The sequence below is a fragment of the Chelonia mydas genome, chromosome 9 (genome assembly GCF_015237465.2).
Source record: "Chelonia mydas isolate rCheMyd1 chromosome 9, rCheMyd1.pri.v2, whole genome shotgun sequence".
Lineage (NCBI taxonomy): Eukaryota > Metazoa > Chordata > Testudines > Cheloniidae > Chelonia > Chelonia mydas.
Window position 1 is genome coordinate 29,494,546 of NC_057855.1, and position 24,836 is coordinate 29,519,381.

Sequence of the window (24,836 nt, forward strand, 5' to 3'; positions counted from 1 at the left end):
CCTGGCACAGATTGGCAGTAGTAACCTGCAAGCCCCAAATACTTTCTGACTTCATGATGTGACGTGGACATGCTTTGAGGGCCTGGACTTTACTCACAAGGGGCCAGACTTGGCCCTTCCTTTAAGTATATCCCAGATATTTGGTTTCTTCCTTCCCCATCTTGCACTTTGTGGGGTTTGCCATTAGCACAGCCTGCAGTAGGGACCAAAGGACAGCAGTAATGTGTGCTAGAGGTTCATAAGGTGCATAAGCCACGTGGTTGCAGAACTCAATCGACAAACCATTGAAATGTTGCCAGGACACTGTAGAGGTCTAATGGGTGTGGAAAAGGCAGTTCTCTGGTGCGAGTAGGATCTGCAAATACCCCTTCATTAGGTCTGATGTGGTGATATACTAGGCCTCACCCAGCCTGTCTAATAGCTCATCTACTTGGGACAAGGAGTAGGCATCAAATCTGGAGATCACGACCAGGCTTCATCACTCACTGTGAGATTCTTCAATGACCCTCAGCTCCAACATCACCTGGACTTCTAGCTTCACATTTTCTTGCATTTTTGAAGGGTTCTCCTGAACAAGTTGCCCAGGTTCCAATTGGATGTGGTGGTGCATGTGGGTCTGCCCCAGCCAGGAAGAGAACACCATCAAGAAGGCTTTTAGGAGGTTTCTCACCTAGGCCCTCTGTTCTAGGCAGAGGTGTTCCCCCATAGTTATAGAGTCAGGGGCCAGTGTGCTGGACACATGGGGCTCCAATTTTGGCTTGGGGGCAAGGGCAATAAATATGCCTTCTCACTCCTTCCATGACTTTACAAGGCTAACATGATAGATCTGTGTGGCTTTCCTCTTGTCAGGCTACCTAATTTCATTGTTAACTGGCCTGACTTTTAGTACTGCTTAGTAGTAGGGTGCCTGCCATTTGGCAAGTAACTTGGACTCTGTACTTGGGAGCAGAAGGAGTACTTGATTCACCTGGCTTCAGTGCATGCACATGCACCCCTTTCTTGTAGGCTCACTCCTGGGTCCGTTGACCATTAAGATTTTATTTGGCAAAGGCTACTAGGTTCTTGAGCCTCTCCTGGAACTTCAGCAGGTATGATAGGACATTCTCTGTTCTAGGAACCTGCCCTTTCCATGTCTCTCGGACCAAGTCAAGAATTTCCAGAGCCATTTCCCATACGAGAGTTCAAATGGGGAGAACCCAGTAGATGATTGGGGGACTTCTTGAATAGCAAATGGTGGGGGTGGGAGTATCAGCTGATCCCAATGACAGAAGTCTTCAGGCATAAACTTTTTTAACATCCTCTTCGGGGTCTGCTTGAATCAATCAACTAGACCATTTGTCTGTGAGCGATAGACCAATGTGTGTGAGATCTTTATTTTCAGAAGATCACATACCTGTTTCAGCAGCTGAGGTGTAAAGTTAGTGCCTTGATCCATGAGCCTGGCCACAAGTGAGCTGTTCTGCTCCCTTTTAACTTCTCCTCCAGCCTGTGCATCTCTTGCAGGTGTAGCAGGGTAGGGCTGGCTGAGCCCAGAGCAGCTCCTTAACCCCTTGTTGTCCAGCATGGGCTTTGTATATGCCATCACATAGCTATATGAAGAAGGAAAGAAATGGATATTGGGGAAATCATGTTGTGTTTAATTATGCTGTGTACTTCCTTAAATGCATGTCTGACTAAATTACTCAAAACTGATCATTTATTTGCTTATATGATTGTTGATGGTACACCAGTGGCAAACCAAGAACACTTCATTTCAAAGACAAATTTGAGTTTATATTTGTTTTCATTAGCTGGCTAGCAACAGTCAGAGTTGTGAAATTAATTTCATTTGTTGAATCAGTTACAAAATTTACACTTCGTGCAATGAGGAAAATCATTTACAAATGCTGGAGAGAGAGACAGATACAGATTCTAATGTGTTGATCAGGGGATTCTATTAGAAACTACTTTGCAATCTTAACTACAGTTTCCCCCCTAGAAATCGCTTTTAAGGCCTGCTCTTCAAGAATCAGTCACATTCTCATCTGTGCATGTTCAATTGCAGGCCTAGTGTTTGCACACCCTATTTACATGTGTACACAGCTTTCCAAGAGATACCTATATAAACCATTGCATGTGCAAATCTGGGATTTGTGCATGTACATAAAGTAGAGAATGTGCAAAGAAGGTGACCTACTGCACGCACTCAAGTATATGTCAATGAGATTACCATCTGATATAGTGTGAATTGTACACATATACATCACATATACACACAGAAATATATAGGGAAGAAGAATGTATGAACTTTGACTAAGCCCCATTATCTACTACTATTTAATGAAGGGAGTGAAGATTACATTTGGTACCCATTTATGGTGCAGAATGTTGTTAATATACTGTCCAATATTCTGCTTTCTCTTTTGGGGTCTGGTTCTGATCTCTTTGTACACCTATATAACTCTCTTTGAAGACAGCGGTAGGTTTGGATGCAAAACGGATGCAGGATCATGTGCTTGTTCCAGATTTTAAATGTATACTTTATTGTCAGACCTCCTAGCAACAAACAACTGCAGATCTGAAGAAGAGTTTGATTGAAAATTTCAAACACAAATTAATCACTGTCACACTGGTTTGGAACATTGGCAGTTTGACAATTAGTACCATTAGTATACAGTAGATGTTTCAAGTGAAAAATAAACCAAAATACCTGGTTCCATAACTTCCATTCCATTTCTGTGCTAAATTCTATTTCATCCATCTTCTTCCTTTCTTTTATTACGCTCCTGATTTTAAAACAAAATCAAAAACAGGAAGTTGCACACAAAGAACTAACTAAATAATGTAAATGTCTTGCATAAATATGTTAAATGCCTGGAAATCCAACTAACATTTCTCATTGTGCTTTACTCATGCCTCTATACCAAACAATACAGTACACATGGTACATTTTTCTCAGACCTCTGCATTACCTAGGGTCAACAGCATATATGTATATATGGAGTGAGAAATCTTAAATTTTAATTTCTTGGGTTGTGTATAATTAAAACCCTTACTGTTGTTCAAATGCAGGTTTTGTGTTTATTATAGAAATCCCAACAGTGAAGGTGCTATGTGTAGGATTTCACCTTATGTTCAAGAAACATAAATACTTATGTATAAAATACATTAAAAGCAGATTAAACAATCAATCAAGCAATCTAAATACATGGTAATATCCTATCTGCAATAGTATCTCCACCCAAACAAATGTGCAGTGTTGAGAACTCCCTCTGGTAAGATTCCCAAACCTCTCTTCAGGTAGCTGGCTACAGCAGACTACCAAAACAAATCTCTTCCCATGATCAAGGTCAGAGTTGGGTCAGTCATTCACAGAATATTACATCTTTTCTCAGAAACAGGAAGCATTTGATATCTGATTTCCCTGTACACCATTCTTTGACTGAAGATGGATTTTCCTTTTGTTTCCAAGGTGGTAAAAAAATTGTGTTAAAATTGTTATGTGTACTTAAATGTAATGACTGATAGACACTTAACACTGTGATATACAGCGCTCTGGAAAAACATTACGGGAATGTATAGTCTCTGGTATTCCAAAATTCTCTAGTGTACTGTTCATGAAGGTCCCAGGTTATCCTTCATGAAACAACCTATTTTATTTGGGGCACTGGTGTATAGTTGGGGTATTTATGCAAAATGTAAGAATCATTATTTCCATATGTACAAATGATACTTTTATCTAAATGTATATCATTTTAGGCCATATAAAATGACTAGTAAGTAATACAGATTTCACATTTTTCACAGTTAATTTCCTTGTTCTTCTTCACAAAAAATCTTTGGAAGTAATTATATCTAGGATTTTTTATAGACTAAAATTATATGTATTTAGATAAAATGCCATTTGTACATATGCAAATGCTGTGAATATTACACACCCCAACTATATGCTTGTGCTTCAAGTGAAAAATTCCAGTATGCCTCAGTTTCATCTTTAGCCACCTGAAATCTTGATTTCACTAACTTTATTCTCAGCTGCTCTGATACTGATGCACCCCAAATTCCGAATAAAGTTAATGAGAAAGCTAGGCTCAAAACTCCCACTAAAGTTACCATGGGAGTTTTAGAGTCATAAGGAATCCAGGATTGTGGTTCAGAGCAAAAATTTTCATAAGTGCCCACTGATCTTCAATGTTTTAATTTTTGTGCTTTCAATTTGAGATATTTGTTGCAGATTTCTAAGAAGTGCTAAGCACCTGCAACTCTACTGGCTTGTTTAATAAAGTCCATGGGAAAAAAAAGCATGGAAGCATTTCAGTGTGAACTGGGTCAGGAACACAATAGTGGAACAAAATTGCGCATAATAATAAAGCCCAAGCAGATCTCTGCCTTCATCTAAGTCATCAGAAAAGTGTTTCTTTACAGTGTCCACCAGCTCATATGTCCAAAGTATTAAAGATACTGGCAACTCATGGAGATGTGAAGAATTCCACAGTTCTCCCTCACATATACCATGGGGCAGTCCAAGATGTAGACATGTTTGGGAAGTAGTAAACTTAAGAATAAAGTTAATATTGAAGACTTCTTCTCTTCTGTTGTCGGGCTCATGCAGCCTGAAGCTCACACTTACAGATTTACAAGAATGCCTGTTCTGATTAATTTCATTGGCAAAGAAATGTCAGCTACAAATTTATGGATATCACCTCTGCCTCCCATTATAGAAAGCTAGCACAGTGAATTAAATGACATGACATTTCTTGCCACAAACTTGATGACACTAGGTCTTTACTTTTAGACTTGTTTGGTTGACATAACTATTGAATAGTGATGTGTAGGGGAACTTCGTTGATGGACCTGTTGGAAAAAATGCTGAAGAAAAGATAGTTCTTGACTGGAGTCACTTCTATTTGATGGCAATTTCCTGGTGACTGTGCATGATAGTTGTTCTGTCTCAGGGGCTGGCTATGTTCTGTGTGGCTTATGCCTTGTTTCTCTTCCTTGCTTTGGGTTTTTTTTCTGAGTTTTCTTGCAACATAAAGCAGTAAAAAATGTAAAAGATTATTCTGTGACAAGATGAACATGGCATCATGTTATGCTTACCTTTTTGTTTTCGGCTCCCTCCCCCTGCCCCTTATTTTATTGTCTTCATCACTTCCAGGTTAGGCTACTACAACACACGTTAGCTCAGGGTCAATGTGTGTGCAATACAGAAGCAACAATATGTGTAGCTCACAGAAACCAGCCTCTTGTGAGCATATCACTGATGGTCCATGAACCCCACAGGCTCTCAATATGCCTTGTAAATTTAAAAAAATCCTGGTCCTAATCCAGGCCTGGCAAGAGAGTTTTGGGTCCCCAATACATCATGGTTGCCAAGGACTGTCTGCTTCCCATTTCATCCCAGTTACAGATGTTTTGGGGGCTTCCGAGGCTTGAGGCCCCAGTACAATTGCCCTTGCTTCCTCCCCTCTTGTCAGCCCTGTCTTAATGTAGCACTGAGTGGCCTAGGCCAGCATCAAATTATAACATTCACACTGGCTCAGCTAAGATTCTTAGTGTATTGAAGGGTGAAGCCAAGTATCTATCCATCCCCTGCTCTTCCTCACCCACCTACTCCCAGGATCCACAGTGCACAAGCCCACGTAGAAGTGCAGGGGAGGTTCTTTTAAGGGCTGTCCATAAATTAGGTAACAGATTAGGGGGTGAGTGAATCCTTAATTTTGCTTGTGTGTTTCAATGTTACAAGGTGTGTGCGTGGGGGGGTCCTTGAAAATCATCAAAATGTGTTACGTAACTTATGGGTCAGCCCCATACTCCCTTGCCTGGACACACAGACCAAGCCACTATCCATCTGTAGGATGTTTTTTGTTGTTGTTTTAGTTTTAGCATCTCAGCATCCTCCATTCTTCCTGAGAGAGCGAGATAGGAAATGATGCAAATCTTGCTATAAATTGGGGGGAGTTTTCTAGAGTTAAACATGTTCTAGTCTCTTTTCTGCTTCAGAAATAGCAATTGCATGACCATAAGGACTACAGGCTCCTGAGGTGGTCAAGGAAAAAAAATAATTTGAAAGGGTTGTTTTAGGGCTCATTAGCTCCTCTTTACCCTTTTAGCCTCCAGTTCTCAAGGAGAGATCATTTAAAAGTTTTCCTTTCTTTTGACAGAAGGGGCTCAAACTACAATCTCCATAACTTTCTTCTTCATAATCAGTGCCACAGTTTCTACTAGCCAACCAGGAAGATGAGAGTGAGTTTGGAGGTGCGAGTGCTGATCATAATTCATAATTTTATTCAATAGAAACTCTAATTTTAATGCTAGCAAGGCATCTCTTTTAACTCTGTTAATGCTGTGACTATTGTGAAGGGTTCTTTGAGTTGTGGTTGGGATTTTTGATTTAATATAAAAGAAGAAAACTAAAAGGTGGAAGTTGTTGGGTATTTTTCCCCCATAGAAAAAAAAAAGTGTAAAATGCTGGATTAGTGCAATAAATGCAGTGGTCCTTTCATCCAAATAGCCCACATCATTAAAAAAGAAACACACACAATGTACCTTTTGGTTTCTTCTCTGTAATTATGCTAACAAGTGTCATGCTGAGAAAGGATTATGGCTGATGGACAATCAAAGACAATGCTTCCTTCATGGTAAAAAGGTGTGAAAAGATATAGGCACTAGAGCTGGAGTTATTAGGCATACCTGCAGGAGGCCCCTATGACTAAGTTAGGCCAAGAGATGCTAAAGTATAGAAAATGCTTAGTCACTATTATAAGCTCTTCAATGACATCTTGTAACACCTTTTGATTCTAAAGGAAAAGCCACAATGCAAATATTCCTCTGACAGGTTCTACTTAGTGTTTATCACTCAGCATGGCAGCCATGACACCTGGCTGAGTAAAAATCCCAGTGGGAGGCTAGCACTCGGCCTACCAGCAGGATACGGGAACCTGCAGCATCTGAAAGAACTAGACTAAAGATTAAAGAGGTAGGAAGGGCCTATGGAATAAGCCCTCTTCCAATTTTATTCTGTATCCCATAAAATAAGAGAATGGAATTAAAAGGCAAAATTCAAAGGAAATGTTGTATAACGCCCTCTAATACCCTGTATCAACATTATTATTCTTTCTTTGGAATGTTCTAAAGAATGACTAAAGTAAGATATCCAGGAGAGAGACAACAAAAAGGCCTTTCAGTTTAATCACATTATCAAGTGATTATGATACATTTTGATATAATTTATACACAATATGGTTCAGTCCGTTTTTTATTCAATCTTTCTCTCCTGAAAATATTTTCCTTTAATTTCAAAGAACAAGATTTAAAGATTGGGTCTCTTTTATTTCCTTTTTGTAGCAGAATGTTTATATTATGACTTTAAGATTAGTTTCTAACTTTTTTGTGTGTGCCACTCTTTAAAACAGCATAATAATTGTATTTTGCCTCGTTTCTTACTGTATGGGCTATTGATATTAGCCTGTGAAAACTCCTGCTCTACAATTGAACTAATCATAAAATACTAAGTAAACATCTCTTTGCATCAAGAATATATATTAAGTTACATTCCACACAGACAATGTGAAATAAAAATATTGTACCTTAGAAATGGGTATCTAATACAAATGTTATTAATGTACCTCCCAAAGACTGCTCAGAGGCAAAGGTGACCACAAGGGCAGAGGTAGATGGTTACAAGCTGCCTTCTCTAACATCTGTGTAAATAGTAGAACTCAAAGTTCCAAGGCCTGCAGTTTCAAATATTATACTACAAAAAAGTCTCTCTCTGTAACTGTACTAAGATATTGCCTGTAGTATCTATTTTTTTTCTACACTGCTGCTGGTATTATTTAAGGAAAATACCAGAAGACCACCAAGGAAGAAAGGGGCAGAAAGAGGACACAGGAATAATAAATGCAAAGATTTAATTGACATGGTAGCTGTTCATACTATCGGTTCTTTTTTGGGGATGTTATCCTTTGCATACTAATAATGCTAATCTTCTAAGGAACCATATTGAACTGGGTCATAAAAAACAACCAACATTCCAAAAATAAAGTTTCTTTTATTTTTTGTATTATGCTGTTCCCAAGAGCAAAATATTTTAAGTGTTAGAACAGGTAAGGAGGGTGTTTATAACAAAGTTTGATTTCAGTGAAAGGCAGCTAATAGTGTTAGCTGACAGTGCCATAAACAAATATGGCAATGTACAACACTTTGTACATTAAAATCAAAAGAAGGATGATTTTATGTTCAAAACAGGGAATAGGGAGTACTCAAGACTTGGTCTAGGTTCTATTTTCAACTGTTTCCTAGACCTTCTGTGTGACTTTGGTCAAGTCAACTATTGCCTGATTCGAGACCCTAACTTCGCTTCTCTGTGCACAATGTTCTTGGTGTGACACTTGAATAATTTTAACATATGCAGGTATTACAGTTTTCACTGCAGATGTATTTGTCCAGATGGGTTTTGTGGGTGCAAATTTTAACACTTGCCTGCATCTGCAAGGTGCAGCCTCATGTGTGTATGTAGAAGAAGGGACAAGATAAGGCGAAACTGAAAATCTGGATTTAAATCTCTCTGAATCTTAGATTTTGTCCCCGCCCCCTTCTCTCTAATGGGATAGTAATAGCTACCAACCATACAGACTTGAAATAAATCTAAAGTCGATAATACTTGTAAATACAGAATTATGGTTGGGGAGGAAATCTTAAAATGACGCTTCCTTGCAAATAGTCATTTAAGCTGGTAGTCACAAATTGAGCTAGGCTCATTCAATTTGTTGGCAATTTCAAAAAACTCCCCCCAAAATCATTTTGGGTCAACCAAAAAATTGTTTCCATAAAATCACTGACCATTTTTAAATTTATTCATTAAAAAAAATAAAATTAACAGAAATTGTAAAAAAAAAAGTAATTTTAAACCAAACAAAAAATTCATTCTGAAAATGTTGAAACAAAACTTTGTGCCCCCTCCGAAAGGTCCCCCTAATGACCAATTTGGGAAAATTGGCACAAACTCACAAAATGTTTGTGGTGTTGAATCTGCATTTTAACCCCCCCCAAAAAAGTTTCAAATGAAATATTTCACCCATCTCTAATCAGGAATGGTCCTTAATCTTCTAAACCAAAGCTAATTACACCCAGTTTATTCTGGTTTTGTCTTTCCTCAGGAGAAATATGTTCAAGCTAAAAGCCTCCCTTTTGCTGCAGAACATATTGTAATAAACTGGTTAGTGTATATGTACTGCTGTAGCACTGGTTTTGAAACTGTGGGGCACACTCCCCTTGGGCGGAATGACAAGGTTATCGTGGAAGTGTGAGGTGGGGCACGGGGCAGAGGCCAGCCAGATGTCTGGTTCAGGGCAGGGCAGCAGTGGGGAGAGCATGCAGGGAGACTCCAGCAGTCAGAGTGAGGGGGTAATGCAGTCCCACCCTGCCCTGACAAGCCCTGTCCCACTGCAGGAGTGGCCTGCTGCTCTCCCCTTCCTGACCACTGGGACACACTGTGTGCTCTCCCTATTGCCGTCCTGCCCCAGCCGGGATGCCCCGCCAGCCAAAGCCCCTCATGTTTTAAACACTCCAGAGCCTGCAGGAGCTAGAGGATCTAGGCATGGGGGAGGGAGGGCAAAGAACCCCAGTCCGCTTCGTGCTGGACTGCCATGGGCTCTTCTGGGGTTAGAGCCAGCAGGGTCCTGCCACTGCCCCAGGTGTGAGGCACTCACTCCCCTCAGTCAGTCACTTTGTGTCATGTACAGGCAGGAGTAGCAGGGGGAGAGGCGGCAGTCAAGTAATTCCCATGGAGAAGGGAGGATGCAGCAAAAAAACAATAATTCAGGAACCTGTGTTCTGTAGGAAGGAATCAAAACTGATCAGCCGTGTCACAGGCACTGCAGTGATAATCATGAGACTCTCTTTTACATTAGATGGTAGGGGGTTGTTCTTTTGGAGTAGGAAAGCTGGGCTCTCTCACTGCTTTTGTGGTGAAGTTCTGAGTGGCCCAGGTGTGAAACATAGTGTTTACAAGGAAGTCCATATATGTTACAGTGTGTTTAGTGTGGTTATAGTCTGAAAAATGACTTTGTAAAAATGGGATTGTGTAGTCCTAAACTTTGCTTTCTCAGTGGCTTCTAGATAAAATCTGCTCAGTCTGTGGGTAAGCAGTTGTTTTTATTTTTGTTTTCCTGACAGTCCTGTAAACAATCAAATTGGGCTCTTTCTGACTGATGTATCATCAGTCATAAGATCCTGGAGTCAGAACAAGACCATGTCTTATTATATGTTTTTTTACCTTGCCAGTCACAATGGGGCCTGCATCTTGACTGAGATCTTTAGCTACTCTAAACAATAAATAATAATAACAAACAATGTTGTTGATGATACACAGTCAGAATAGAATCTTGCTCACTTTTCTAGAATTCTATAACTATGGCTAACAGGAGTAAAATCTTGTAAACTGATTTTGGTCAGAAACGTAAGCAGATATGACCTTGATTACAGACAAAGGAGCAGGTCCATTCTGTAAAATGGAACTCTCTTACTTTAGAACTACCCTTTTACAGCACAGTCATTTCCTTGATGTAGGTATTCTCTCTCATCTTTGAGGTTCCCCAAGGGCAAAACTCAATTTTTTCCTTATTATTCCCATACTAAATATACATTTCTTATTGCTGAAAGGTCTGAAACCAGTTTAGCACCTTTTGAAACATTGCATAAAAACAGGAATAGAACAAAAAACAAAAACAAAATACAAAACAACAGCAGCAGCCAGGGAAACTATTGTCCTTGGCAGTTGGAGAAATATAGAAAGGTTTGTTGAAACTGTTTGTGAGCCTGGGGTATTTCTTGTTGAGGATAATTATTAAACCATTATATTATAATTTTACTCAAACCCTTTTCCTTAAGGGAAATTGCATAAGAATGATGCAAGAATTTCCTGAACATTCCCTCACACAGTTAGAATCATAGATATTAGAGATGGAAAAGACCTACTAATTCATCTAATCCATGCCCAGTGAAGAAATGGTTCCCTGCAGTGCAGTTATTAGCAATTATCAAATCTAAATTTTAAATGTGTGAAGAAATGGGGATTGCATGAGATTTTTTACTTTATTATTTTAAATATGATTAATTCAGGCAAATCCTAAATTTTTCATGTGCAACATTGTGGATGCAATTTCTATGGTGACATGATAACAGTGTACAATTTTTTAAAGTTTGTGAACACCGAGGTGAAAGAGGATCTGTCAGGGTGATTAACTAAGATGTTCAAGGCTGATATATTTGAGGATAAGAATGCATAGTTCAGAGCAATACTTGAAATTGGTGACTAAGCAGAGACCCAGATACCATGAGCAGCCCAATTCTTGCATGTACACTGCTTTTACACTAAAATAATTCCATTGATTTCAGTAGAGTTGCTCCTGATTCACATTAGTGCCAGTGAGATCAGAGTCAAAGTTCCATGTCCCTAAAGGACTTTGCCTAGAGGTAGGGGGCTTTTCTATTCTCACAGACGGCTTGTGTATATTCTACAGTCAGACACTTTCTGACTCCTAGAGGGGGAGTTGACTCTGAACAGCACCAAAATGCTATGTTCCTATTTGTCGCCTCTTGCTTGATTGACAATCACTGGAGAACTGACTTCCTCCTCCCTCCTCAGTGGTGGAACAGAGTCACAGTAAGGAATTACTAGTTAAGACAATCTCCTTTTAACCTATTTTTAGTAGACGTATTTTTACACTAGCACATTTCTTTAGTGACAAGAACAAAAATATCATTGTGATCACATCACCATTTACAATTTCCCAAATTTTATTTTAACCAGGCGTTAATGATGTATGGCAATGCTAGTAAGTAAATGAATATTTGAATTGCTGTATGTTATTTTAATAATTGCTCAGCTCACCATTTAAATTATCAAAGATCTTTACTTGTGCAATGTCATATAAATGCTCGAAATTAAAAATTAATCAACTCGATTTACGTAACTAAAAGCTGCCATCTAATGGAATATTTTTCAATAAGAAGACAGCAGTAATTATGCTGAAAAAATATTCGTTCCTGTAGTTTGAACGGTTATAGCAATTTCCACCAGGGGATTTCACAGTGAGAATCCAGTTCTGGGCAACAGTGATTAATATAATGGTTATTAATGAGAAGTCATTTTTGTACGTGTAAGGGTGTTTGGGTGTCAATGCTCTGAAAGCAATGTGTTTAGCATATTAATAAAAGATAGCATTGGATTGGTGACTTAGTAACCATATTGATTTTTTTCTCATTTTCTGTGATGTGAAAGGTCAATTAGACTTATAGAAACAATGGAGCCTTTCACAGCAGGGCCTATCATTTCTCTGTGCTGACATCTTTTTTAACCATGTACAAAGTTCATTAAATGTGCAAAAGTAGTAATGTTAAAAGGAAGAAAGTGATTGGGTCAGAGGTCACAAACCATGGCAAGCTGACAGCCTCTTGTGGATTACACCACAGGAGCTAAGTAATAGTGAGAATTGCCTTTCAGGTTGCCCACTGGGACTGAGGAGAGTGAAGTCGTAAGCAGCTAATACTATTGGGTTAATTAAAATGAATATTGGCAGTAGCTTTGTTTGTCTTTCATTGAGTGGGATGCTGTTAACGAAGTATTTTATAGGGTTACATAACAATAGTGAATTTTGTCTTAAATAGCAGATTGCCAAATTTTCATATCTACTATGGCCAGTGTGAAAATAAACTAATATTGAATCAAACATGTCTGACTTCTGTTTCACTGTCTCTTTTCATACGTGTTGTCATATGCAACCTATTTAAGTCATTTTCCTTCTCTTTGAAGTCTACTGTCCCAGACATTTTCACAAATAGGTTAAAAGTAGCTAGAGTTCTCTTTTTTTCATTAATTGACACAGCTTAATATATTTGACTGAAGTCTCCATAATCATTTTGTACTTTATGCAATTATGTATTAAAGCTTTCAACTCTTTAAAACAGTTTTACTAATTTAAACGCAGGAGATTGAAAACATATAAGGCAAAACAAAAATCTTGAACATAAGGACAAGAGGTGTTATAATTTAGAATGTGAATGGATTCATTATTATTCTAAGGCTTGGAGAACAACTGAATAAAGTATTATTGATAATCCTGGTGAAATTAATAACTTTAATAGCACATCTGTGAAGATTTCAAATTGGTAATCATTGTCTCATAAAAATGACAGGTTTTTTATACTATATGTCCAAGAAAATAACTCCACATATTTATGAGTTTTCAAACTGCTGTTTTTCACTGTGTTGCTGGTAACATTAATTGTATGCTAGATGTGACTAATTTGCTTGTACTGTTCATCTCAAAACATCAGGGTTTTTACTTTGCCTTGCTACAAAGAAAGAACTTGATGTGAAGTCTCTATGTAGCAATCTGTGTCTGATTGCTTGGAATTTTGTGTGATCATTCTTTGATTTCAAAATAAGCTCAGAGTTGACAATGCACTGCAGATGTACAGGTAGACTTCAAAGCTGACTTTATTCTTCCATTTTCTATTCTGACACTCGTCGTCCTTTTGGTCTGTTTTGCTGAAACCTACAGTAATACATACAGCATTATCTGACATTGTGCTGGAGAGAGATGTAAGCAGAAATATAATTAATCCCTACTTTTTTCTTATCTTGGTTCACAAACAATGAAAAATGAAATCAAACTTAATCAAACTTCTTGTGTCTACATGGGGTGGAGTTAATCAGCTAGCAATCATTAATATCAGAAAAAGCCTCTTGAAAAAATATAAGAAAAACACACACTAGCATGAGTTGACCAGACCTGTAATGAAATAAATAAAAAATATTGAAATGTACAAGCTATATTCTTTTGGGGTGGGGGGAGAGTAAACATTCCACAGAATATTCAGCAAACTCAAAGTAATTTTCTGTCCCATTATATACTTGAATGGCACAGTTTTCCTAGTTTTCTGTGGAATTATTTTTTAAATAGAATTAGACAATTTCAAAATTGGAAAACAGAGACTAATTAATTATTAATTAATAATATAATATATTACATAATAATATAATATAAAATAATAAATTATTATCTCACCTACAATGAGATGATCTTGCCTCTTTTATTCCATGCCATTTCTTATATATATTAAGAATATTTAAAATAGTTATACCACTTGTTTGGTATGGTGTATGATGACAATGGTATGGATATTACCTATAAGGGTGCAAAGAAGGGTTCAGTTTAATAGTGAGTTACATAGAAAAGGAGCATGACTATCCCACATGGTTACTAAGATACATTTTGTAGCAACTAATGGAATAATTAATTTCCACCTTCACTACAGGGTTGTAAATCAGTTCATGCATCAAGTGTTGTCTGAATGTATGGGGTTTAACAGGAAAGCTGGGTAGCCACTGGACTCCAACTGTACCTGTCTTTCTTAGGTACCTTCATGACCCCTCCATCACAGTAGTATTCGAACCTCACCATATTTAATGCATTTGTCCTCATGATACCCCAGTGAGGTAGGGAAGTTCTATTATCCCCATTTTACAAATGGAATACTGAGGAACACAGACTTGCCCAATGTCACATACAAAGAAGCAAAGAATTTAATCCCAGGCTAGTGTCCCTAACCACTGTGCCATCCTTTCCCTCCTTCAGACTAGAGTGCTCATTGGCTGAGAAGGCCACTAGGTATTCTGACAGGTATTCTAACAGGTTTGGACAGCAGCAGTGGAAAGTTCCATGGACCCAAGGGAGAAGGGATGCACAAAGCAGCCTCATTTCCATTCACTTTTATTGCCTTACCTCAAAAACTCAGTGTATGCAGCGTTCAGTGAATAAGTACTGTGCCAGAGAAAAGGGTGAGCGCTTGACACTAGTTTTCACACTGTTCACAGTTCTCACATGATAGTTGTTAAAAGAACGAGGAGTACTTGTGGCACCTTAGAGACTTACATATTTATAAATATATATAACACCACTGCCAGTGTGCACAGGGCAGTAATGACCACAGCAATATAGTTACTATCCTCATACCATAGGTTGAAACATGACCAACCTTAATGAAATAGCTTCCTCCATGGGTGTATCATTCTAAGGCTTGAGTAATCCAACCCCAAGGCAAGGGACACAGGGAAGTAAGCAGGTTGTATATTGCAACTAGCCATATTCTGCAGAGCCCTGTTCACTGGCATGCCTCATCCATGACTAATACAGCACATCTGCAGTGGTGCAATTTTGCACAGGTGTCCTTGATATTTGTGGCTAATGATTCCTTGAAGCCACTGACATAGCAGGGGCTATAGTTTTGTGCAGAGTTTTTTAGCTGCCAAAATTACACCTTTAATTCGTTGACCAGGATGCACATGTAAAGCAAATGGGCCATTTCCCCCTGTCATTCAGGCTCCTCCCATAGTGTGTTTGTCCTAGCGGTTGTATACAAAGTATAACTGAATCAAATGTCCAGTGCTGTTCATTAGATATATTCCATGGCTCTAACCCAGCATATAAAATTGGCCCTCAAGGTAATTAATATTGGTTCCAGGGGACCTATTGAGATTAATCAGTGTAAAACTCCCTTCTCCTGTATTGTAATGGTCATAAGTGGAATAATTTTTTACAGTCTCAATTTCTTTTTTCTAAAAGGAGTTTATAAGTTCTCAATGTTTGTCCTATTATGTCTTGGTTTATTTAAAAAAATTAATTCACCTCCTATGGCAGACAGAGCTAATGTACAATGAAGAAACTTTAGTAAGTCCATTTACAAATGCTTCAAGAGTCATGGGACAAGAGAGAAGGCAGGAGAATGGAATGTCACAATATGACACACAATTCTGATGCGGCTTCTGCTGGAGATAATTCATTTATTTAAATCTGGAGTGTGTGTCAGGGAGACCAGTTTAACATCAAATGGCAGCCAATGTCTTTCAAATTAAGCCTATGGATTTATTTCCCTTTAGCAAGTAAATAAGAGTAGTAAGAGTTTTGTGAATAAAAGTGTAACGCTTCATAAATTTCATCCAGCAATGCATTTCTGACTCTTCTAGTAAACTGAAGGCTTTAATCCATTTTTTTCATACCTGTGATACTCATGTATGCTGAAGTTATCACTTAAATAATTTGTCTCTGTATTTTCTCTATTCTAGATCCCCTGAAGATACTTTTTCTTTATATTTCTTATTTTTAAAGGATATTTTTTGAACAAAGTGCTTCTTCACAAATGGAAAAAGCTCTATTACCAAGATTACAGCTCAGCTCTAAGGTGTAAAAGTTAACAAAAGACATTTTAAAACCATCTTGTGCCATTTCAGACATGATTGCTTCCCTTTACACCTTTTGCTGCCACTCATTCTGATGTCACAGTTTCCCACCTACAAATTTTGCCATATGTGCCTTCTTCCATTTTAAATATGAAGGGAAGCACTTATGTGAACTGGATATATGCTGTACTACAATGTCATCAGCTTGAGTAGGAGAAATGATTTATCATTTAGGAGGGAAATGACATTTCATTTGCCACGCACTTTGAAATGTTTTCTTAAACATGTGATACTTTAGGAGAATGCTGCTTTAAAAATGACCAGAAATTATTTATTACGTGGCACCTTAATTTCAGAGTTCAAAGGCCCTAATTTTTAGGAAAGCATCCCTAATCAGGAATGGTGTTTAAGCATGTGCTTAACGTTAACTATGTGTTTAAGTCTCATTGAAGTAAATGAGAGTTAAGCATATGTTTAAAGTTAAGCATAAGCTTAAATACTTTCCTGAACTGAGGCCAAAATAGGGCCAAATTGTGTCCATCGGGTGCTCACCAAACAGCTCCCATTGACTTTGGGGAGCTCATCTGAACTTGATTCCAAATTATTCAGATTACTCAGGCCATATTCTCAGCTAGAGGTAGGGCAGTTTACAGAAGCTGAGGATCTGGCCTAATAATGTTAAGTTGCTCTGCAGAAAATGTGAAAGAAATAGTTGAAAATCCCACAAAGCCTGAGGTCCAGTCACTACCCTGTCCTCACAGAAAATATCCAGTATATTTTATTATTTATTTAATGATTCTGGGCTTTTTATTCCATGACAAAAGGAATCATAAGCTCTATGTGCCCATGTAAGAGGAAACAATGGGAAAAACAGGGTCCCATATGAAAGGTATCAGAAGTAGAGTTGGTCAAAAATGTTACAGGTTTTTGTCACAAACCCAATTTTGTCGTTGTTGAAAATCAAAACAATTCTATTTTTTAATTTGGTTGAAACCGGAAAAAATCTGCATTTTTTTTTTAATTTGTGAAAACCCCAAATGTTCTTTTTTGTCAATTTTGTGTGTGTGTGTGTAGAAAATAAAACACATTTTTCAACCAGCTCTGGCCAGAAGCCCAGTACTCAAAGAATCAAACAGAGTGACATAGGACTTGCCAAACTGGATCAGACTCAGGATCCATCTGGTCCAGTATCCTGTCTCTGACAGTGGCAGGTATTCAAAGGAATGTGCAAGAAAGCCTGTAAAAAGCAGTTATAGAATAAACTTGTCCCCGGGGACAGTTTCTTTCTAATCCTCATTACTGAGAGGCTGGCTTATGCTCTGCAGCATGAGGGTCAGCAAGTAGAATGCATCAAGCCATGGTGGAACATCTCTATACAGAAACAGAATTCTTTTTCAGGGTTCCAAGAGATTGTTGTAAACCAGTGTCCCTTTTTTTTTCTTTAATTGTGGAACATTGTGAAAAATAAGTTAACGGGGTCCTTTTTAAATGTATACTGTATGGCAACACAACAACAACTACATATGAAGTCAATTTATTCTTTATTAAATCGAGGCTTCATCTAATAGTTTCTACATACTTCGAAAAAAAAAGTTATATACAAATGGCCGCAGTCTTTTGGAAAGGCTGTGACCTGAATGGTATTTAAAAGTCCACAGGAGTATATAGGAATGAACACAGCAGTTGTTCCTTCATAGTATGTTATTACAAAGAGAACTGGGGGTCAAATTGCATGAATGATAAATGGAAGGTGCTTGAAATGAGTTAGTTCTTTTTTGAACATTATACATTGACCTTGGCAGTTTTGACAATTACATCCATCATTTCTCAGAATCCATTCCAGCTCACCCGACTGTTCTCTAATGTGGCCAAATAAACAGGATTTGTGAATATACGAATCAAAGATTGATCTTCTGTGCCAATGCACTGATTAACAGTTGGTTTCTGGGTGTAGCTTTTTCATTCTATGAATTATGCGAGGATCATAATTCACCATGGCACACCTGTAGACAAGCGTGTTAGAATGCTTTAATCTTCACTTACAAGGCCTCAGTAGAATTGATAGTTGGCTCCTGAGTTTGATAAGCAAAATGAAATAAAACCATGAAAAAAACACACTGTATACAGCAAAAGTGATATTTCACTGCCTCACTGTGTTTTTCTTGAGGAACAGAATTTGTTGAAGACAGAGATGGGACAAAGCAATTTGTTTAATTACCTCTGAAGTTTAGCTATCTCCAAACATTGAGATGCCCAGCTGCTCAAGAGTAAAATAGATATTTTATTAGGAATATAGAACTGTTTATTGCAGAAAAGCAATGCAAACAGGTCCAGTGACTTTGAGACAGGTAACACTGTACACAGCTCTTACTTTTTGTAGTGTGTCCCAAATATTTATTTGGAAAGTATTGTTGTAGTCAGTATTTTGTCTGTCTCTCTTACCTGGCTTACTTCCCTTTATATCAGGTCATTTCCACTGAGCTAGATGTTGCTAGCTAGTTGGATAGTAACAATTTCATGGATTCAGTTTAAATACCTCAGTTATGTGCAGAAAATGCAAGTTCACCACTGACACTTTCTCTCATCAATTCATAAGGTTGCCTCCCTAGAAGAAGGCTTGAGGTAAAGATTTAGGGGCAGATCTTCAGCTGCTATAAATTGTCATAGCTTCATTGAAATCCATCTTCTGCACTATTAATTATTTTTCAAGTGCCCAAGAGTTTTCTAGTAGCATCACGGAAATAAGTAAAGACATGGTCCATACCAACACTGCTTACCATTTAAGGCAGCTCTTTAGAAAAGCATCCCTAACCTGTACAGCACTAGAGCCTGTGCTTAACTTTAGTCAATGGAACTTAAGCACATGCTTGATGTTAAGCATGTTCTTCAATGCTATTCTGAATCAGGATGGACTTAAGCATGTGCTCCTCAATCATGGCCTATCAAAAATGTGAGGATGATAAGCAAACAAAAGGTGGGGAAAGTGAGAGGCAGGACAATAAGTCTCATTCGGAAGTGTGTGCAGACCTTGGCAGTACCATCACATGAGGGTTTGTGGGTTTTTTTAATCCTCCCTTCTCATAGGCAACATGCCAGAAGTGAGTTTTTAGGAGGGATCTGAATAAAGAGAGCAGGGTGGCTTGGTAGAAATTCCATGTAGAGGGGGCAGCATGAAAAAAGATGAAGTGAAAGAAGGGAATAAAGGTGGGTGAGTCTAGACTGGCATTACTGGCAAAAGAGAGGGGAATCGGGAACATGATAGGAAACAAGATCAGAGATACAGGGTGGGGCTGAGGAATGTAGGACTTTGAAGACAAGAACAAGGAGAGCCTTACACCTTTCTGACACCCGTACATATGCTGTTTTAGCATCAATAAAGATCAGAACAATTTAACAACATATCCCCAGACATTACAATACATCATATCCCTAGATGTTAATCCCTTAATTTTGTGTTGCAAAATTACTGTATCACATAGATTAATATTCTTTACAGGCCAATTGAAATCAGAGTTAGAATATATTAGCAGAACAAAAGATGATTTTTACTCAGATGCTTAACTTTACTGATTGTAAAACAGTGGAGCTACTTACGACAGGTAAAATATTTGCAGGATCAGATATTACAATTGCTGCAAGCAATGCCCTTTGGATGGGATTACACACCATGCAGGAGTATATATGTAACTATTCTATGCAAAAATCATACCTATTATTGGCAAATACTGCACTTTTGTCTGCTGACAGCTTTTACTTGTACTCAATCACACAGGCTTTACACATGTGTGTTACAATCACAGACCAAAAATGTTACCTTTGTAACAGGATGCACAGGAATGTATACCCATCTCATAAATTTTGGCACTTTTACAGCTGCAGGAGACACATTCTTTAATAGCATTACTATAAACCACTAACTTATTAGTGCGATTAACAGGTTGATACACACCCCACCTACACACTTTAATGTCCTCCGAAGGTGTTACTAAATTTGAAAAAAATGCACACAAACACACTACTGTGCCACAGACATACCATGATCAGTGTTTTCTCTTCCTCTTTTGTTTGCTTGGTAATTCCAAATCTCCCTGAAGACTTGGCATTGGGCTACCAGTCTGAAGCACTTATCATACTACTCTTCTTTCCCAGGTGCAGGCCGAGGGGAGAGTGCCTTCCTTTTCATCCTTATTCTTTGTTTTACAGTGTCATTCTTGGTTCTAAGCATGTGATGATTCACATCTTCTTCTTCTTCATATTGGTTGATGTAAATGTAGAGCAACAACTATAATTTTACATTTAGAGGGTTAAGTCAGATAATTGCATCTGGTGTAGCAGAGCGTATTGCTGCGATGCCTCCTTCATATTTGTGAATCACACATTGAGCAGTTATATGTTCCATGGTCTGTTCTGGACAACCACAGTCACACACTGGAGAGTCTTACATTTTCCATTTGTGCAGCAAGAATCTCCATCTGCCATGGTTTGTGCAGATACAGTTTAGGGTTGGCCATGATCTTTGTGGGAGATCGAAGCCAGGGATTTTCTGCACTGGGTCTTTCATGAGGTGTTTATTTGTGACTTCGTGTGAACTCCATTTGGCTTTACAAGCTTCATCAGGGTTGAAGTTGCATTGCTGAACATTAAATGCATGGGTCCAAAAGGGCTTAAATGACTTCAAGCAGTGGTGAGGGACATTGTTTCACATGAGAATATGAGATTGAACAGCTTTGGTCCACCTATTGGCCCACACATTCCACTGCTCCTCTTGTTCCAATTCATCACTGTCTATATTCCATCTGTTCACAGTTGGTCCAAACCGCCAAAATCATTCTCTTCAGCATTTGGTTCCTTTCATTTGGATGTGGTTCCCTGATCCACAATGAAGTAAGCTTGGCTCTGTTTTCCTGATCCACAGTCAATGTTTTTCTAGGCCTTTGCTCTGATTCCATACCCCTAGGGTGTGCCATTAAAAACTGGACATTTATCACCCGCAGTAGGTAAGTTGACTATGGGATATGAGGTATTTCCCATTGTAGGTAGAGAGAATAATAACAATATTTTGTCTAAGTTAAATACCACAATGCAGTATCATTTTTTTCTGTAGCGCCCCCTATCATGTCTCAATATGTGCTGCCACAGCTTGTATCAGGATTGGGTAGAAGTCTTTAAAACTGTGTTAAAATAAATTACACTTTTATGAAGGCTATAGGAGTGTTATGTCATCTTCTATCATTCACATACGCTTACAATGTTCTTCACTGGGCTAACAAGTCACAAGCTGTTGATAAACTAGCTCATGTGGTTTGGCTTTTATAACTTCCAAGCTGATTTTGCGGAGGTCCAGGAGGCTCAGCATTACCTCCTAACCTATGAATGATGCTCGTTGTAGAATTTCAGTGCTGCTCTTCAAAATGACCTATAGATTTTTGTTACCTTGGTGTAGTAGGGGGAAAGTGGTGTAGGGAGAGAATGACTCTTTCACTTACTAATGTTCTATCAGGGCCTAGTAAGTGAGGAATGGTATGAGAGGAAGGATAAAAACATATCAAAAACAGGTTGGAGGGTGATGGTCCCTGGGATTGGCAAGTCACATTTCTGATGGAGGGGAACATTGTATATCCATCTACTGCAGATAGGATCTAAGTCCTTCTGCATTCTGTACACTGGACAGGGAGTTTTCATTTCCAGACATCGTTCCCAATTTGCTGACTTGTTGCAATGTTTAAAAATCAGTAAATAAAATCAGTGGGTCTGTTTTCTTTCTGAAAGTTCTGAAATATGTCAAGGCAGAATTTTTTAGTTCACCACCATACCAGGAGCTGAAACAAGGGTACAACAGTTATAGACCCTTATCAAGTTAACACAAAAAGTAAAAAAAGAGAAAAAGTGCTGTGGTTGAAATTGTTCAGAAATTCTCTAGTGACTGTAGTCGGATTGAATACAAACAATGGAATGCCTGGGTACTAGACCAGATTAATTCCATGTGATAAGGATAACTTCCTAACTGTGAGTAGTGTAGCTTTGGCATCAATGGCATGCTCTCTTTTCTCCTCCTTCTCTTGCACTGAATGAACTATAAAAAGACCAAGAATGGTTAAGTGACTAAAAGAATTAGAGACTCCAGCAGGTAGTATCACAGGTGCCTGCCTAATTCCTACTGACACAATCTGCAGCTTAGTAACAGGGAAGGATGGAGATTCCTTGATTGTTAGTCAGAATTAGGGTGGAGTGAGGAGAGCAAGATTAAGGGCTCTAGCTCAAGCCATGAGCCTATTAAAGGGGATTATTAATATTAGTGGAATTAGACATATTGTAACAGACCAAAGGTCCATCTAGTCTGGTATCTTATTGCTGAAGTAGTTTGTGTTGGTTTCAAAAGTATGAAACATCCTCTCACACCTTTGCCCAAACTACTTATTCTTGGTTAATGCAAGAACCAAAAACTTCCAGTTGAGACAAATTTAGCAAAACTCCTACAACTGGTCAAGATGAAAATCCCTATCGAACCAGCCAGTAGAGTTGCTCCTTTTGGTTCCCTGTTCAGGGTTCAGATACAGTCATACAAAGGATGTATGCACGAGAAGCCCTCCTACCAGATGGAGTGCTTGGCTAATCAGTTAAATCTGCTCTAGCTGATCTATCTGTGTCATGTGCCATAACTAGATTTCTGAATTACACTGAGCGGGCTGTCAAGGGGAGTCCATCAGAGAGCCATGTACAGCGCACTTCCCTTGAGATGGCACCACTGAAATAAAAAACTTGCAATAATTTCCCAGATCAAATGAATGCATGCCATGATAGCACTTGTTTCCACTTAATACTGGCACTGAAATAATTTTGCATGAACGCTGTTTTAGTGATCATTGGTGTCAGCATGGTTTAGCACTAACCAGTTAAAAACTTATTATTTCAGTCAGGTGTAAATAGCCCTCAGTTTTGTATGCTAATCTCTGCTCATGATGGCTTCCAGGAAAATCAGTTATTCTATCTCTTTGCTGAGAGATTGTGATAATCATGCCTGCCATGTGTCTGCCAAAAGTGAGCCTGATAGACATGGTAGCTCCCTTTGTTCTATCCAAATTGACCTCCAATGACCTAATTAAAGCAAAAAGTAGAACAGCTCCTTCAGAATGGAACAGGAATCAGAACCCTGGCCTAAATAAATAAATAACAAAGGACTGGCGTAAACTCAGTTATGCTGGTTTTCAAATGCCAGGAATTGAGAAACACTGATTACTAGTCCCCTGCTAATGCAAAATCACAGCAGCTCACCTCAGCTATGAGGGACAAGGATTTTAAATCTGCAGATGGTTAGCTGTAGAGGTGGAAATCATGGAATTACATTTGATACATGAGAACTCATGGGGGGGGGGCAGGAATTAAATGCAGATTTGTCAGATACTGACTATCAACAGTTTTTCTACCTGATCAGCTCCATATAACTGACTACTTCTAGAATGAGGACATTCACAAATCTGAAATGCACAGCACTTTCATAAATGTCGTAATTTATCTGTTGGAATACACAGAATAATTAGGCTTATTTCTAATTGACAAACAGCAATTGCCTATCAGTTCATTTCCCTGTATATATTCTCCCCAGAAACACACACACATCCATGTTGTGCTATGTAGGGCCAAATTATGCCCTCCCTTATGGCACTGGCCCCTTGCAGAGCTGAACCACTCAGGGGGAGCTCATAGCAGGATTGTGTCTTGGGCAGACCTTATGGGCAAGGGTGGTACATGCTGCGCTCTCTGGCCTGATGTCACCAGGGCAAGCAGTCCTTTTTACTGCACTGTAACTGGCTCTTTGCTGAGTGCGAAGTGGATGGGGAAAGCATCTTATGCCTTCCCTCATCGCACAGACCAGCCAAAATCTGATCTATAATGAACTCTTCATATAATGGAAATCTGCTCAAGAGACACCAACTTGTCTGTTTTAAATGGTTTGTGGTTTATCATTACATCATTACATTACAGATGCTGTCTCCCTAATGCATGCAGTGAAGGACAGTGGCACTAGCTATAAGCATTATATACAGCAACCTCTCCCTCCCCTCAAACACACTGCTTAAAACAGCTCATTGCTGTTTTCTGGCATGATGACCAGAATATGGTTAGAGGCATTTCCTTACCTTAATCCAGTTGGACAGGATTTTGTTGTAAACTATGAGCAGTAGATCATACTATTGACCTCATTATCACCACAACAACTAAAAAAAGTCAAGGCCAAGTATAAATTGCCAGCATTTCATTGACTTACTACAGCTGATTTATATCAGCTCAGAATCTGGCCTCTCCCTCCCCATGCCTTTTTTTTTAGGTGTCCTTGTTTTATTACACCTCTCTCCCAGCTTTCTCTCTTTTGCCTGTTATGATATGGCCATGATACCAGTTGCTGATGTGGTAAAAGTGGTACAGCCTTAAATAGTCATTTTTCAGTTTGTAAACACAGTACTTTCTCTCATATCAGGGGACTCATGTTAGGGCATGTTATTCAGTACACACACTTTTAGTTGAGAAAACTAGTTCTGTCATAATTTTAGATGTACTTATTTCTGCCTATATATACTGCTTGTAGAGGGTCACTTTACACCATTTTACTTTA

The 24,836-nt window shown here is 38.6% G+C and overlaps 1 long non-coding RNA gene across 1 annotated transcript; it reads right to left on the reverse strand.

Annotated features, from left to right (window-relative positions):
* Positions 1–13,107: 13,107 nt before the first annotated feature.
* On the reverse strand, positions 13,108–24,515 carry LOC122461577. The gene is made up of 3 exons (XR_006283543.1): positions 24,364–24,515; positions 14,055–14,174; positions 13,108–13,541 (listed from the first exon to the last, which is right to left on the reverse strand). It is a non-coding gene; the product is annotated as an uncharacterized LOC122461577 (long non-coding RNA).
* Positions 24,516–24,836: the final 321 nt, after the last annotated feature.